General features: G+C 37.9%; 1 pseudogene; it reads left to right on the plus strand.

Moving 5' to 3' along the window:
- Nucleotides 1-5,215: 5,215 nt before the first annotated feature.
- Nucleotides 5,216-6,080, plus strand: LOC143389475 (akirin-1 pseudogene; annotated as a pseudogene).

A 6,080-nucleotide genomic window follows, 5' to 3' on the forward strand; every position in this document is an offset into this window, starting at 1 on the left:
TGAGATGGACATCATTACCCTAAGTTCATGTATGAAGACATGAATGATGTAAATACACTTTGTATACAACCAGAGATATGAAAAATTGTTCTCTATATGTGTAATATGAATTGTAATGCATTCTGCTGTCATATATAACAAATTAGAACAAAAAAATATTTTAAAAAAGTATTAGGGCTGGGGATATAGCTCAGTGGTAGGGATTTGCTTAGCATGAGCAAAGCCATGAGGAGGAGAAAGATGCAGCAGGGATAGAAGGAGGAGGAGGAAGATGTAGAAGAAGGATGAGAAGGAGGAGGGAGTGAAGAAGAAGAAAAGGGAGAAGAAAGAGGAGAAAAGCTATCATAATGTGCTGGGTGGAAAAAGATGTTACATTCCCATCATGGTTCTTTATCAGTTCAACCAAAACCACAACCAAAGTTATATCATGAGAGCAAAAATACAATTAAATATTTGTCTTACCAATTCTTATAAAATAGGTAGGTACAAATAGTAAATGTACACAGCTTTTAGAAGATATTCCAATTGACCAAGAAAGCTCATAAAAATGCAACTATAGGGCACTGGTGTTGTGGCTCTTGCCTAGCATGTGTGAGGCACTGGGTTCGATTCTGAGCACCTACTGACCACTAAGAAAATATTTTTTTTTAAAAAAAATGCAACTTGGCTGGGGATGTGGCTTAAGTGGTAGCGCACTCACCTGGCATGCATGCGGCCCAGGTTCGATCCTCAGCACCACATACAAACAAAGATGTTGTATCCGCCGAAAACTAAAAAATAAATATTAAAAATTCTCTCTCTTTAAAAAAATGCAACTCTACTGTGTCTAAAATAATATACTAGCTATATTAATAATAAACATTGAATTGGTTATAACTTAGCTTATCTTTTTTGTCAGGAGGGCTTTTATGGAATTCATAGTCAATATATTTTTAAAAGTATATCCAATGAACTCTGAACTAAAACATTACTCTTTCTACATTTTTTATTTGTATTCGTGTAGCATGCAGCAAAATATTAAAGATCATTCAACCAATAAGATGAAACCATTTATTTTAAAAATAGACTCAGGCCAGGCACAGTGCTACACGCCCATAATCCCTATAACTCAGGAGGCTGAGGTAAGAAGATTGCAAGTTCATAGCCAGCCTCAGCAGATTAGCAAGGCACTTAGCAACTGAGCAAGACCCTGTCTCTAAAATATAAAAAAGGCACCCTTGGGTTCAAGCCTCAGTACCAAATACATACATATATACACATACACATATATATAGATATACATACATACTTTATATATATAAAGTATGTATGTACGTACATACATATGTACATATATATGTATGTGTATACACACACACACACACACATACACACACACACAAACACACACACACACACATGTATGGGCTGAGGGTGTAGCTCAGGGTTTAAGCCCTCCTGGATTCAATCCTTGTACCAATAAAATAAAATAAAATAAAATAGGCTTAGTAGTGTGTAAGACACTAAGAACCTAAGTTAAAATTTAGTTTTCACTTTTAAGTTTCTTAATTATACATCCTCTCATTCTCACTATAATGGTTATCTTTGGTATTTCTGCCCTCAATCCCAGAAACAATAGAGAACAGGGGATAGAGGGAGATGACACAAAACATAACTGAAATTGTGGGTAAGTAAGTGGAAGAAGAGGAAGGGCAACACTCTTTGTTTGGTGATAGATTTCCAAATTTCTTGTGTGTTGTTATTTAAACAAGAGATATCAAAGCTTTTAATTTTTTTGTTCTGCAAATTGACCAAATTCTATTGTTATATTGTGCACATGTAAAAATATGTAACAATAAATCCCAATATTGTGTATAATTATAATACACCAATATATATATTTTTTTAAATTCATTCTGACATCTCCCTGACTGACTTCCCAAGGACAGCAGTTTGGGACTCTACTATAAAAAGACATAGACTCTAAAAGACCAAATAAAAATTAATTAATTAAGTTTTTTAAAAAGACACACCAAAAAAAGACATGGTAAAAGCAGCGAGAATAGGAAGATACAGGTGTTTTTAGCTGCAGAGCATAAGTTCTCATTAGATCCTGTTGAAGGATTACAACAGTGAGATATTAAGCATTAAAAAGTAGGTATTATCTTTATTTGACCTGTACATCACACTATATTAACAATAAATTAACTTCTGAATTTACTTTTACCCAATTCCATTCAGCAATTATCTCCACAGACCAAGAAGGATAAAGTTCTTCCTTAATAAAATGTAGGTGCTTCGGTTGGTTGGCCACCCAAGTAACAACAAGAAAATTTGGAGCAGCCAGTTTTGGAATAGGTATTTGCTTTATTTGCAGTGGTGATAAATAACTGTACCTAAAAATACACAGAAAAAAATATGACCAAAATTCATAACAAAAAAAAAAAAAGCAGAGAAAGACCTAGATAACATTGGCCCCATTACAAGCCTATTCTAGCTATTTATTTGTGTAGCTAAATATGAAGCCAGAGTGCCACCTGGTGGGCATATTATTACCCAAAAGCAAAAACTGACTTCATTTTTCTTTGACAAATTTGCCAGACAGTATTGTTTTTAATCATTTCCAATCACACAATATAATCCAAAAGCCCTGCACAAAATGCTGAGCCCTCTAGTCACCTATCTTCTCACACAACCTCATCTCCTTTCCACTATATTTTCAATCCCCTATTGATCATCCTGTTTTTTTCTTCCTTTCCAATCAATTCCACTGAGCTCTGTGAAGCCCTCAGACTTTCATTTTAAAAGGAATTCATTGTTTTGGATCCTACTGCCATTAAAAGTAGTTTGTATTGACAGAACACTACTAGCTGTATGATACCCAATCAAGTGAATATGCCCCCTTCTGCAACATTCAACACACTCAACAGGAGGGGAAAAATCAGTATCCTAATTCATGGCTACCTCTAGCCCCTATTGCACCCTGCTCTTTGAGACACATGCTATCCACCTCTGCTACACTAATGCTCCTTACTGAATCCATTTCATCCTCACTCTCCATATTCAATGATTATTTAAGCTCTGAGATCCTTCTACCTCACCATGACATTATCCTAGACAATTTCAGAGCATAGCCCATATCATGTACATGCCTCAACTATACTTTATCTAAACAAACAGAATTGTATTTACCTTACTTCAGTAGTCTACTGTGATGCAATAATCTGGACTTTACCATGACACTTGCTTCATCTCTGAAACCAATCACATTAATCTCTTTCCTCCTATCATTTATCTATTTTTTGACCTTAATCAAAGAATCCAGTGCCCTATACCTCCCCTTTCAGTTTCTTCCTGGCCATACTTCATCTTCCACAGACTACCAATCACTTCATTACCTTTTCTCTAGTAACCTCAACTCCCATCCCTACCCACTCTACCCTTCAACCTCACAGTTCCTGCAAACCTTCTATGTTATCTCTATACCACATTGTAATTCAGTTTTTTCATACAGGGAAAATCATATAAAGACAAATATAGAAATTGGGTGACTAAAATTCTCGGTTTCTCAAAACTATTAATAATTCTACTAATTATCTTTTATCAAGTACTATAGACCCCCAACACTTTTCAGATTTGTCAAAACTTACTCTTGGCAGATGAAGCTAATTCATATAAAAATAAAAATAAAAATCTTTAGGTTCCTTCAACTGCCCAATCCTCTCTCCCTTCCTTTTTTAGGCCTTTATTTAATTATTTTAATAGAATGACTTCACTTATGAAAGTTATGAACCTCCAGATGGGTTCACTTATTCCCATATGTTAGTATCTTGTCACGCCAGATATCCCCTCCTTCTGTATTTCAATATCTCTACTAATTCTTTACTACTAATCTATAAATATACTTAATATTATTCAATTTAGAAAGAAGAAAGCATAGAGAAGAGGGAAGCCAAAGAGAGGAAGAAAAGCAAAGGAAAAAGAAGGGGGGAAGTGGGAAAGGAAGGATGGAGTAAAGAAAAAAGAAATTCCCTTAATTCGTCTCCTTCTGTTTTAGCTAAAAACTGATTTTCACTTAGTCTTTCCACACTTCCTCCTTTTACTCCTCAATCAGCTCCAATAAGGCTTCTGTTGCTTTTTCTGCTCTGAAAAAGCTAACTGGCCTCCCAACTGCAAATGCAATGAACATTGGAATCTAGCTCTAATGCAAGGCAACTGTACAAAAATGTCAGGAATAATCAATAGTTCTAAAATAAAAAAGTCAATGAATGAAAGAATTCCAACCCCAAGCATCCAAGTCTTCTGCCATCAAGAGCAGTTACCTTCCAGAAAACTAACATTTCCCATAATCAAAGTAATGATTTTAGGTGGGTTTTTTTTTGGGGGGGTTGTCTTTTATTTTTTGGAGCTGGGGATCAAACTCAAGGCTTTGTGCATGCAGAGCAAGTGCTTTACCACTCAGCTACAGGCCAGCCCCAAATTAACAATTTTAAGTTATTAATTTTAGCCAGGTACCATGGCATACAACTATAATCCTAGCAAGTTGGGAGGTTGAAGGAGGAGGATCACCAAGTGCAAGCAAGGCCACCTGGACATAGCAAGATCCTGTCTCAAAATTAAAAATAAAATAAAATAAAAAAAGACTGGGGATGTAGCTCAGTGGTAAAGCACCCCTGGGTTCAATTCCTAGTACAATAAATGAACAAATAAATCACAAATTTTATCACAGTATGAAGACTGTCCAGTCAAAAATTTCAAGTGATGTGGTTTCAATAATTGCAAATGTCTTGATTGCCTTGATTTTATTTAATCGATGGGGGGAGAATATATTCATATTCCTCCCCTAGCTCCAATCTCAAAGCAAAATATCACTGAGCAATATGAGTTCTGTTATGATAGGAAATATGCAACATCACCTACTCTTCAAAGGAAACCCATATATATATCTTCATGTCCTTAGTTTAGGCAAAGATTTCTTAAGTACATCACCAAAAGCACAATTAACAAAAGAGGAAATAGGTAAATTGAACTATATTAAAAATAAAACATTATGCTTCAAAGACCATAATGACAAAGGGGAAAACACAACTCAGAAAATGGAAGAAAATATTTGCAAATTATGTGTCTCATACAAATCAACAATTTAAAACACATAATTTTAAAATGTGCAAATGGCTGCCGGGTGCTGGAGGCGCCATTGGACCCGGCTTGGCTTGCGAGCCCCGCTGAGGAGCCGGAGCTTGGGCCGCAGCAGCCGCCGCGACCGCCCCTGGTCCCTGGCCCCTCAGCGGCATGGCGTGCGGGGCGACGCTGAAGCGGCCCATGGAGTTCGAGGCGGCGCTGCTAAGCCCCGGTTCCCCGAAGCGTCGGCGCTGCGCCCCTCTGCCCGGCCCCACTCCGGGCCTCAGGCCCCCTGACGCGGAGCCGCCGCCACCGCTTCAGACGCAGACCCCGCCGCCGACTCCCCAGCAGCCCGCCCCGCCCGGCAGCGAGCGGCGCCTTCCAACTCCGGAGCAAATTTTTCAGAACATAAAGCAAGAGTATAGTCGTTATCAGAGGTGGAGACATTTAGAAGTTGTTCTTAATCAGAGTGAAGCTTGTACTTCAGAAAGCCAGCCTCACTCCTCAGCACTCACAGCACCTAGTTCTCCAGGTTCCTCCTGGATGAAGAAGGACCAGCCCACCTTTACCCTTCGACAAGTTGGAATAATATGTGAGAGGCTTTTAAAAGACTATGAAGATAAAATTCGGGAGGAGTATGAGCAAATCCTCAACACCAAACTAGCAGAACAGTACGAATCTTTTGTGAAATTCACACATGATCAGATTATGCGGCGATATGGGACAAGACCAACAAGCTATGTATCCTGAAGCTTTCTTGCATTATCTGGATACCAGGTTTGACCTCAAGAGATGGCTGCTGTACACTTTTTGCAACTGGTTTGATATCACATTTCAGCTCCAAAACTTTGCATCCTGAGAACACTTAAACGTTTCTGCAGGTCCATTTTATACAACTTGAAAGACCTTAAAACTTTCTGGTTGCCACAAGCATATCTTTCTTTTCTGCTCATCCAATAAACAGCTGTGCCCTACTGTGA

Source organism: Callospermophilus lateralis, unplaced genomic scaffold, assembly GCF_048772815.1.
Source record: "Callospermophilus lateralis isolate mCalLat2 unplaced genomic scaffold, mCalLat2.hap1 Scaffold_63, whole genome shotgun sequence".
Lineage (NCBI taxonomy): Eukaryota > Metazoa > Chordata > Mammalia > Rodentia > Sciuridae > Callospermophilus > Callospermophilus lateralis.